At 30.1% G+C, this 12,361-nt stretch overlaps 1 protein-coding gene across 1 annotated transcript in view; it reads right to left on the minus strand.

Moving 5' to 3' along the window:
• Positions 1 to 12,361, minus strand: part of dpr1 (defective proboscis extension response 1) — a 397,942-nt gene that overhangs the window by 176,939 nt on the left and 208,642 nt on the right. The gene's annotated exons all lie outside the window — the stretch shown is intronic.

The raw sequence follows: 12,361 nt of genomic DNA on the forward strand, positions 1-12,361 counted from the left end.
GTGCACTGTAGTTTGAATTTCTTTACCACGAAAGCTGTATTGAATTCGTATAAATTAATTTTTATGCGGACAAACGTGGCTTAAGAGGTGGAGATTCGCGACTTCTTTTCAAAAGAAGAAATAATTTCTTTAAGAATCCGATTAAATTACTTTTCTTTCCACGCATTTAATTCTTAATCTATTTAATAAAATAATATAAAAATATATTTATAATATTGAATTTTAGACATTTTTTAAGCAATATAAAAATTTATTAGTAATAGCGTTTTATAGAATAAATCTAGAAAAGAGAGATTTTTTTTTTGTATTACATATTTCTGTCGTGATTAAAATTTATAACGCAAAATAATTTAGCACACATTCAAAAAATTTTTTTAAGTCTCCTCATTTCCTAATTTTATTTTTTAAAAGTTTTATTAAGTGGTCAGTCGATGGCGTATTTAACAATGTATAGAAATCAAAGAGACAAGTAATCCAGACAACGTTCAGTATATCCATTAAAAGGCAATGAAAGATAGAAAGCTCAATTTAGGTGGGTGGCTTAGCCACGCATATCGCGGCGGCGTATGATGCACTCGCATGATTGGATGATACCTTTGCGAACAAACGCCACGGACTAATTCACGCAGTGTGCTAGTGAATCAGAGGTCAGCCACCAGCAATAGCGATCTACCCCGCGGGGTAGTGCTGCATCAAGCGGATTGATTGTCTCCTATCTCGCGACGATCATCATCGGTCAACCATGAATTTCATTTTGCAAATTGAGTTTCCTGCCTAAGGTAGCTACTAGAAGAGAACTGAACGTTCAGTGCTGAGAGCATTAATGTACAACATTGGCGCTGTAAAAACAATTGATTTTTGATGAACCGTTGATGGAGATTGATTATCCCACCAAAGGTCTCGATCGATGCTGTATTGACGTACCCAATTGTGTTCAAGCACGGATCAAAAGCACTTTGACGTTTGAACCGTATAAACTCTATGTATGTCAAGACATATGTACGTTATCGAGGTACTTTATACTCTAATAGATAATTTAATCGATTTTGATTACGTATTTGTGTTATGACAAATAATATATAAACTACAGATTTATATATATTGTTTATAAAATTTGTCATAATTAATAAAATTTTTCATATAATTTATCCTTCATGTGTAAATATTTATCTCTTTCATAAAACACACAAAGGAATTCCTTCTTTTTAATTTTAGAAATAATAAGGTTTTTAACAAATATTGTTTTAATATTTTTTTTTATAATATATAATTGCTAAATAAAATTAAACATTAATTATATACTTTGTTTATGATAATATGCGCACTGATAATCGTCGAAATTCCATTTAGTGATAAGTCGACAGAAATGTCGTTTTATCTTTCTTTCCATGAGTAACAAAGATAGAATGATACTTATAATGATAATTATGGAAGGCACCCATATTGTGATTCTACAACTGATAGGAATGAGATATTTATTATGATCTAATTCGGGTAATGTTCGCATTATGATGAATTGTTACATGACAGCGTTATCCGTTAGTTGTCATACGATATGCTTAATGCGTCTACTATGGGGTCGTTATTAGTGATGCCTATTAAGCATTAGTACAGTATATAATAAATTTGTGTCAAAAGCCGCGAACATTTCGCGTGGTCTAATGCAAATGTATAGAAGAAAATTTTGCTTAATCACAGAATTTCTACATAAATATATAGTATATATACATAAGTATGCAAACTACGTACTTGAAATTCGAAAATATCTCATATTAATATACATTTATAGAATTAATGGTATTTTATACACTGAAAAAAAAGTCTAGTTATAGCTACCAAATATTGAGTGAAATAGTTTCAACTAAATGTTGAGGTAATATAACTAAACATAAGTTTACTTTTACAAATATATAGTAAGTATTACCGTTGGTAATAACCTCAACATTTAGTTGAAACTATTTTACTCAATATTTGATAGCTATAACTAGACTTTTTTTTCAGTGTACAATTTACACGTATTTTTTCTCTTTTTTCTACCTTCCTTTCTCTTTTCTCTTTTTATAAATCTAAATTTTAGTAAAATAAATTTCATATATTTTTTTGGACAATCTTTTCATTTTCATTATATAATAATATCATAAATTGCAAATACTACGTTATTGGTGAGACAATATAAAATTCTCTTTATTAAAGAAATACTCGAATACATTTTATATTTGTAATATTTTTGATTCTGTTTCAAAAATGTTATAAATGTACAATGTTATAATTGGCAGCATATTTTTTTTTTTAGTTATATTTTATACTGTTCCATACGCAAAAAGCAGATATTATCAATTTTTTTTATGTACGCTCTGAAGAAGGGTCAAAATGGATTCGAAACATATAAGCTCGAGATAAATTATAGACTATTAGTTTTTGAATACTAAGTTCTCATTTTGCGCATCAATTTCCGCCCGACTTCTAAATGTCTTTTCCTTATTCAATTTTCTTTTATTATCAATTTCTTGTACAAGCTGCAATAATATATATAGAAAGAACGGTTTTGTTAAAGTATTTAAAAATTTAGCTAAAGCGTATAGATTTGAAAATAATTTTAATTTATTAGACGAATTTATTGAACTATTAAAATAATTATATAGAATGCTCTCAAATTAGACTGTCAAAGCTTCATGCAGCCATTATCATCATGCTTGAAATTTTCTATATTATTTTGACGGATCAATTATATTCAAATCTATATTTATCTAAATTTTTAAATACTTCAGCAAAATTCCGTATATAGATCATATTTTTTTTGTTCGCTAAATACTATAATATTGAACTCTCAATAGATAGATTTAAATTTATAATAGTAATTGATTATTTACGAGTTAAGTTGTTATCACGTGTAATACACTATTTTTACGATCTTAAATAAGCAGCGCAAGATAATCGCACGATATTTTAATCGATTACGAGAACGGAAGAGAATGCGATATAGATGTTATCGTATATCGTTAGCATGTAAAACCGGCAAATTCGCCACAACGGTTTACCACGATGGTGGCATCTACATGCGTTTCATTATTTATGAGGTCGCTGAAATGGTTTGATCGCCGCTCATTGGGGATTGACGGGTATCGATTTGGCTTGTCGCAAGTCCGCGACGACGATTACGCGTCGATCCATATGATGGATGTTTCGCTAGCGACGCGATGAGATGAAAAACGAGATTCCAGAACCACGAAGACAAATCCTACGAACTTTTATTATAGAATTCCTTCTATGTCTTGGGTTAATTCACCAATTTTTAATATTAATTTGTAACTTGTTATTGGATAGAAATATTTATAACATAATTTTAATGTTTCGAATAAATTACAACATCAAATCTGTTAATCTGATGGTGATTTTTTTCTTGGACATAAAGTGATTGATATTTTGAAATTGTATTGCTGAGAATGGTTCCAAAGTGAACTGAAACGTACTATTATTTTTTGGAATAAAGATTCTATTTTCTGGATTAAAGATTTAAGATTGCGTATTAACTATCACGCTGACATTCGCCCTGTTTTTTTGGATTTTTCGTTGTTTATTGTAGAAAGTCGTGGCGACCCCAGTTGGCGTATGTTGAATAATTGAATAGATATTCAAAGGTGATTGACATATCTTATGGTATGCATGCATATATTATGTCAGATCGGTAATCTGTAAACTATCAGGTTCACAGATTACTGAATTTAATTATTTACCAGTGAAAAATAAATGCTAGAGCATTCCACCTTACACACAGAAAAAATTTGCTATAAACGCTAATCCTACGCCATGACAGCAAATTTATTTGCACATATAGGGATCGTAAATTATTTGCAGGTGTAACAAATATTTATTCTTTTTTATACTTTCTATAAAAATTATTTGCAACAAATGCAAAATATTTGTCAAATATGTTTGCTATAAATAGTAAACGAATTTGAATATTTTGTAATTCCTTTTAAGTTTATAGCACATTTTTTCTCTCTGTTCGAGAAAAATTCTTATTTCGATTTTAGCTCAAGTAATGTTGACACAAATGGTCCTTATAGAGTTTAACAGATTGCATCGCGCAACCATTTGATCATTAAAAAATATTTTTGACGATTTCCGTTTTTCGAATTAGAAAGCTGACAACTCGTTTTTTATACAGTTATTCGATATTGCGATTTGGAATGACATTCATCATCTGACTGTGAGTGTTAAACCCGTTGCGACAACTCTCGCGAATTACTAGACAATTGTTGGAATAATGAACGATATTTGGACACAGGAGCTTTCTGCAGATATCTAGCGCGTGAACAATGGTCACGATGCTCTATACCGAAAGGAGTTTGTTCGCCGGAAACTAATGCCCTGTTCGCCAATCTCAAATTTGATACGTGTTCGACTTGCATCGGTGCATACTGACTTTAGCACGAAATGGAACTTTCGCGATTCGTGATAGTTTGTTATAATACTTTGTTATAATACTTTGGATAATTTTATTTCCTTTTCTCGCTCGCAAAATTCGAAAAAAGGGCAGTCTCCTGATTTTAATTTGTAAAGAGCTTATCTATATATCATACGTCATATATTTATAAGATATATATTTATTATATGTATTTATTAGAAATCTAGAAAATAAATTTTAAAAAATATATAAATATAGTAGCATTTCCACCATGAAATATGAGATAACTTTTTCAATATTTATTATAAAAGTCAGCTTGTTGTAAAATATAATATCAAAAGTATGTCGTTTACAATATTCTTTGAACGTAATAAAAATAAATTAATAAAATTGAAATAGTTAAAATTATTAAGAAACATTTTAAAATTAAATACGCGTATCTATACATATTTAAATATATTTTAGCAAATCACTCTGAGTAAAGATTTTGTCTTTTAATTTGTTTCAGCCTATCGAAAATGTGTCGCTATTGTTGAACACACGTGCACATCTATCGCAAAGGCTTTTTTCAGACCATTCGGCAGCCACATTTTCGCACAAGTAATCTCTTCCGTTCGCAGATGGAATCCACTCAATAGAAAAACGTCAAAAGCTTTCAGCCTTTTGAGATAAGTGCTTGCATTGTGCGTAAACTGTCAACTGTGTGTTACAAAGCGGTAGTTAATATTTCATCAGTTTTCTGCTTGAATCGCCGAATCGAAAAGTTTCAAAGCTAGAATATTGTTAAAAACATAATGTATAAACATAAATATTGAGAAATTAAAAATTAAATTTAAAAAATCAGACCAATCAATTGCACGCAGTAAAATGGTTTTTACTAAAGATTTATTTTAATGTTGTATTCTTGTAACTTTCCATGATTAATAAACATTAGAATGATGCTCCTTAACAATATAAGATATCTTTACGTGCATTTGTCCCATCGGTGGAAAGTTTACCGCCGATTTAAATGATAACAAATGACTAATTACTTCAAATATTTCGCAATTGTACCAAACAATACGCGTGGCGCACGATTAATAATGACACCTGAATTAAAATAGAAAATGCCGTGCGTGACAAGCAGCGTGCTGTTGATGAATTTTAATTACAGTCGACACATACGTCCCCGCACCACAGGAATAGAATTTATAACGTTCCGTTGTAGCGCGTGGACGATTTAATTTAACAGACTAACAATTTAACGCTCGGCATTTTTCCCTGCTGCACTCGCACGTTTATTAATCCATCCGGTTGCTCATAACGAAATAATTCTATTTTTCGCGCGATCGCTTCCACGATATTTCACGTGTTAATTGTGGTCGAGTTATCATCAATACCTCGACTATGCATGCATGGATTTATGTACGTATAACTTCATGATATCCCTAGATTCATTTTCACGTTTCGCATTTAATATTAAATGGATCGATCTGTCATTGAATCTTATTACACTAATTACATTCACAGTATTATCGTAGGCTAAGAATCTCATGCACCACATTTAACAATAAATGAAGAATATAAACGTATGAAATTTTTATTTCATAAATTTATACGCGTTTTATTTCATAAATTTATACGAATTGCCTCGAGAGTTCTGTAGACGGTGAAAATTTCGTAACAGAAATTTTTTATATAAATTTTTTAGAGATGTTACATTTAATTAAATAATGAAAACATGTAACGATGCAATCAATAAAGAAATAATAGCAATGCTGCCATTAGCTCGGATAATACATCTCAAATAATAGCTTTAAATCTTGAACAGCAATAATATAATAACACAGGGAAATGCAGTCGTATACAATTTTTAGTTGTGTTTAAAAATTAAGTTCTTTTATTCTATCAAAAATGAAAAATTATTCACTGAGCTTTTCTTTGTTTGCAGATTTGTTTTTAGGATGGAATGGAATGAAACATGTCGTGTTCAAAAAATCGCGCACCTCGATATCTGTTTACGTTTTACGGGTTTATATATCTGGAACAATGTGATTTATGATTCATAAACATGGCCCTGTATGTACCGATTTCCATAGATACATGAGACTAACGATACTATTGTGCTGAATGGAACGTTTGTAAAGTGCTTAAAAGTCATGTTTACTTTCAATGCATAAGATGTTAAAGATACCAAAATAGAAAGAATAACATAATCCTAATGCATAAATAAAAATTTAAAAAGTTACGATCTTATTAAAAATAAATCTAAGAATATATTTCGTATTATGAGCTTTGAATTATTCGATTTAAAAATATTTTGTTAAATACTATTTTTGAATTAAGAATATGAAGTAATAAATTTAAATAATATTATATCTCAAAACTATGTTTTATCAATGAGATTTGATTTTCTTTGGTGTACTTTTTTACAAAATAGTGCGTTTAATATATTTACAATTAATATCATGAGATTAATATCAAACGAAATTCTGTGAGCGTTAGATTATATCGATTAGAATACAATAATTGACAGTTTTATTTTCATAATTTATTACATATTTTAACAAATAGATTAATTTGAATTTTGGAATCAAAATATTTGGCACAAAATAGAAATAAAAAAATAAATTTCAAAATACACTTTATGACTTTTATTTTAAAAGACGTGATTGGTTTTATTTCCACAATTAACGGATATCCCGCAAACTCTTGTTATCCGAAATAAGTGACCTTGTACTCATTGCATTCACCGAAGTCTAGTTTTACACGAGACCAAAATAAACGCGCTGTGATTTTTCTGTGCAAAAACATGTCGATTATACAGGATGTCCCACCTAACTCGAGTATTTGAAATATCTCGCTTGGTTTTTATGATAGGAAAAAATGTTTTAGATAAAAGTGAAACGGTTCCAAGGGGGACGTATATTGGTCATGTTGTCTTTCTTCTAGGTGGAGGATAAAATATCTCGTAAACTATTGGTTTTTTGACAATATGACCAAAATACGTCCCCCTTGAAACCGTTCCGCTTTCATCTGAAACATTTTTTCCTATCATAAAAATCAAGCGAGATATTCCAAATGCTCGAGTTAGGTGGGACATCCTGTATTATTATATAATAAAAATATTTTTATTAAAATTCGCATTTTCAATAAAAATATTTTTCAGAACAAAAAAATTTTTGAAGCAAATCAATTTTATTTTTGTAATTAATCGAGAATATCTTTTAGACTATAGTCGACCGAGATAAATCGCGTTCGTTAAAAGCCCTAGAGTCTTAACTAAGGAAACCGTCAGATAATCACACTGTGATTTTTCTATGTGAACATATTGGCGATATCGATCCATGAATTCAATCTAGTAGCAGAATTGACCAGTACACGCGCGCGATGGTGTATCATATTTCAAAGCACATATACATGGAAAGAACAAGTTGTGTTGAAGTATTTAAAAATTTAGCTAGATAGAATCCTGAAAACAATTTTGATGAATCATCAAAATAATTACGTAGGAATTTCAAGCATAATGAGGAATTTTTGAGCGTCCTTATGATTATTTTGATGATCCAATAAAATTATTTTCAAATCTGTATCTAGCTAAATTTTTAGATTTTCTTTTAGATTTTAGATACTTCAATAAAACCATCCTTTCCGTATATATAATATTTATTCATTTTTATATTTATTTCTTAATATCGCATATACTTGGCATATCGCGCATTTGTTAAATTAACTACTATATATAAGATAAAGGTTCCAAGATAAATTAAATAAAAAGAGCCTATATAAGCCGACATTGATTGTTCAGCTGTAACAATAAATTAGTAACAATAAATTGTTAAATTATACATATATAAAGTGTACATATAATGTTTATTTGTTTTATAAATAGTACGTTTTTTTTTTAAATTATATATTTTTATACTGATACTGTGTATTACGTTTTTATAGTACAGAATGTATTACTATATGCGCAATGTTGTGCTATTATATTTAAATAAGAAATAGTAATTCTTGGAAACATTATTGTTTCAATGCCATATTAGTGAGTAAAACTTATTTCTTTAAAAACATTTTATTTAATTCTAGATAGATTTTGTATTAAATGATTTTATTATCAAAATAATTAGTGAAAATAATTGTAAATATATTGCAAATAATCATTTCAAATGGACTGTTGGATATAGAATTTCTTGCGTGATAATTAAATTCAATATACTAGATACAAGTGATTTTGACAGAATATAGAATTGTCGAGTGCGCGTAATAATGTACAATAATCATGTTACACAATGTCGATACAACAGTAATTGTACAGTTAACGAATTGATTCTCGACAAAGAAATTAATGCATATTCTACATTGCAATTGCCTCAAATGCAGTGATGGAAAGTTGTATGGAGTACATACTTTATAGCAATCATATTTATCATTATTATTAATGCCAAATTTTCATCAATTTTTTGTTATGCAATTATAGGGACAGGTTTAAAAGCCACTATAACAATATGTTATTTAATCGACATCGATATCCATTTGATTGCGCAAATTTGACCGAAATTGACAGATCATCCAATTAATCGCGGTATCGTGAGAAAAAAATTGCATCAGGAAAATCAGCTTTATATTCCATATAGTGAATTTCGTTAATTAATCGCGCTTGCAAAGTTGATCATTATGTATTGTATATGTTAATTAAATATCGCTATTATTTGCATGTCAATACTTATTTTCATTTGAAATGAATGAGATAAATAACCGTGATTTGCCGTGATTAAACATTAACAGAGCTCTATGTAATCTAATAAAATTGGAAAATTAATAGTTCCATTTCAGCCACGTTTTTAACATAAGTCTTCTCTTCAAATTAAATTATTAATTTTTCAAAGACACGAATTTTTGTATTTTGTTATTATTAAAGTACCGTGAAATGCCAACTACAAATAAATATAATATATTAAATATTTTCCTCCAAGGGAGAACTAGACAAATCTTGTGTTTTCTTGAAGTAACGCGCGAAAAATAATTTGCAACTCGCCGCGGCGATACGTGACCACGCGGGGCCAATTTGCGGTAACGGCGCCGTGCACTCCGCAGCAGACGTGCCTGGGACGTCGCGCGGGTTTCGGAATCCATTCCTCCTCCCAGAGAAGCACGAAACGCGATAAACAAACGGAAATTACATTGCGGGATCCCGATAGAAAAATAGAGGCGCGTACCTGCCTTATGGCAATTCTCAAAGCGTGGCAAAGCGCAGATCGCAGTTTGCTCGAAAACTTTTGTTTCTTATCTCGACAAGGAAGAAGGAAAGAGAAAGAAGGAATGAGAGAGAGAGGGGGGGAGGGGGGGAGAGAGAGAGAGAGAGAGAGAAGAATCTATGCGCGTCATTTCGGGCATGCGACGCTTCCGAATTAGGACACCGCAATGCCCCAACCGCGGGGAAACGAAGTCGCTTATGTACTGCTGAAATTTACATCGATGCAGCTGCGTCGCGCGCAATTTGCAAATGCACCAAGAGTACCTCCAATGCGAATCTTTCCTTAGTTGAGACACGAGTTTTGCGCTGCCGGAGACCGTATAGATAAGAAATGCGATTCATCAACCATATTGCGAATGGCTTTGCGAGCGTTCGAGAAAAGAGCGAGGTTCTTGCTTCGTTAGTTAAGTATTTAAGAAATACATATTCTCAAAAGAAATTACTTCACAGGCCAGTGCGTTTTTTAATATTGTAACAAAGAATATCTTTTACTTATTCAATATTTTTATGCAAATTACTGAAAATACATTTAAGAAATTTTCAATATGCTACTGAAGTATCTAACTATATAGATTATACGAGACTTTAAATTCTACACAGAAAAAAAAGACTATTCTTAAATCAACCATAATATACTTATATATAAGCAAAAATATTGTAATCTTGCTTTACAAATTTTAGTCTTGAATTTGTATTGATATAAGATTTTTAATTGAGCAAGTCTTGAATTAAGTGCAAAGTAATACTTGCATCAAAACAAATTTAATCAAATCAAGATTGATATTTTTGAAGCAAGATTATAATATTTTTGCTTATATATGAGTATATTATGGTTGATTTAAGAATAGTCTTTTTTCTGTGTAGTTTTTGTAAAAAAAGATTCACGCTGAAATATTTTGATACGAACTAAAGATATTAATGTTTATATATTTTTCATGTTTTTGAACACTTTTTGTAACTGTGTCAGCATCGTGTATAGTCAAATCCTTTTGAGACTCTACGTTGCTAGCTGTAGTAAGTTGTTTGAAACTCGGTTGACAGATCCTTTCGTATCACATCCGTGTTTGCTTCTATATGTCACTAGAGAAGCAAGACGAGCAGATACGTAAAAGAATACGGATAATAGAATGAAGAAATTTTACGTTCACGGATGATTTTTCGCCGCGACATGTTTCAGGGATCTACCGTTGCAGTACGTATCGACGAAATGTATAAAAGTGTGGCCACGACCAGAGAAATTTCTCGTGGAACTACTTCCTAGGTCCTAGGATATAGTCGCTGGAGATCGAGCTCGACACCGATATCAGTAGGGCGATGTCCTGACTTTTTAGAAAATTGAAAAAACTCAGCGAAATTCGATTTCAGATGGTGAAAGATATACTTTTAGAGAAAATTAAATAAATAATTAAATTTCGAGAAACATGCCTTCTTATTTTACGTTGAAAACTCTCCTGTTGTATTACTCACAATTTGGAAAAAATATGAAAAACAAAAATGTCTATCTCTTTGTAGTACTATTTAAAAATAAAGTACCTACTTTGTAAACTGTATTCATAAAAAATAAAAACAATCAATGTAAAATAAGCTTAAAAATATAAAAGTGACATATCAAAGTTTTATAGTGCTATAAATAATTAATAATATAATTACAGAATGTTTAATCTTTCTCTCTTTCCCCCCTCTCCGTCATATATACATATATATGTATATAAAATTATACATAGGACTGAAAGCAAATTAAAATACTATATTTAAAAAATTACTATAATAAAATTATATAATTTATCATTATAGAACTAACTCGTATTTTTGAATAGTTCGAGCACAAAAGTAGTTATCTAACTTTATTCCACTGCAATATGACATACAGAGAAATTTTTCTTGGAAATTCATACTATGAATTCAGCAAGAACCACTATATGTATAGAAAAATATTATTCCAAGTTCTTGCGCAACACCGATTCAACCAAAATACAAAAAATTCAAAAATTCTGTCGTCGCTTTTTGCAGAGCTACTAAAAATCTTCTGATTATGCATTTTCATATTGTATTTCTGTGACAATCTTCTCAAACTTTCTTATAACTATTGAAATGCAGCGTTTATTGCATTTTTATAGATTTTATTAAAACAAAGGAAACATTTGACATTAATGCAAATTATTGATATTTTTTATTTTTTCGTTTTAATATATATTATTTTTTATCTCATCCGGCAATAAAATTCTTATAGACGCAAATGTCAAACTTTTTTGCAAATTTCACGAAAGCGTATAAGGTAATTATTAAAAAAAATTAAAAAATGAAGTTGCAAGAAAGAAGAAAGTTATACAAAATTCCGTTTATATTTGAACTCCGGATATGCTTTTATCAGCGTCAACAGCGAAGATGGTAGACAGTGAATTAACTGCTTTTCTCGCGCGAAAAATATTGTAAGAAAAAACTTCACTCTCGCAACAAATTGATAATTTCTGACAAACTGTTTCAATATACGTATCGTAGAGAATAGTAATAGGGACGTATAACAATATCATGAACATTCACATACTATCGTGTCGCAGAATAAAGTGAGAGAATTCTCTTTTTTTTTTACTTATTTCTATCGAAACAAAAGCTACCTGCGTAGAAATTTTCCATTCGTATTGACAATACGTACATCTTATCCTTTTGCCATTTCGCGATATTTCATCATAGGTCGTCAGACATTTTGCGTAATCTTT

The sequence above is a fragment of the Trachymyrmex cornetzi genome, unplaced genomic scaffold (genome assembly GCF_001594075.2).
Source record: "Trachymyrmex cornetzi isolate Tcor2-1 unplaced genomic scaffold, Tcor1.1 scaffold25, whole genome shotgun sequence".
Lineage (NCBI taxonomy): Eukaryota > Metazoa > Arthropoda > Insecta > Hymenoptera > Formicidae > Trachymyrmex > Trachymyrmex cornetzi.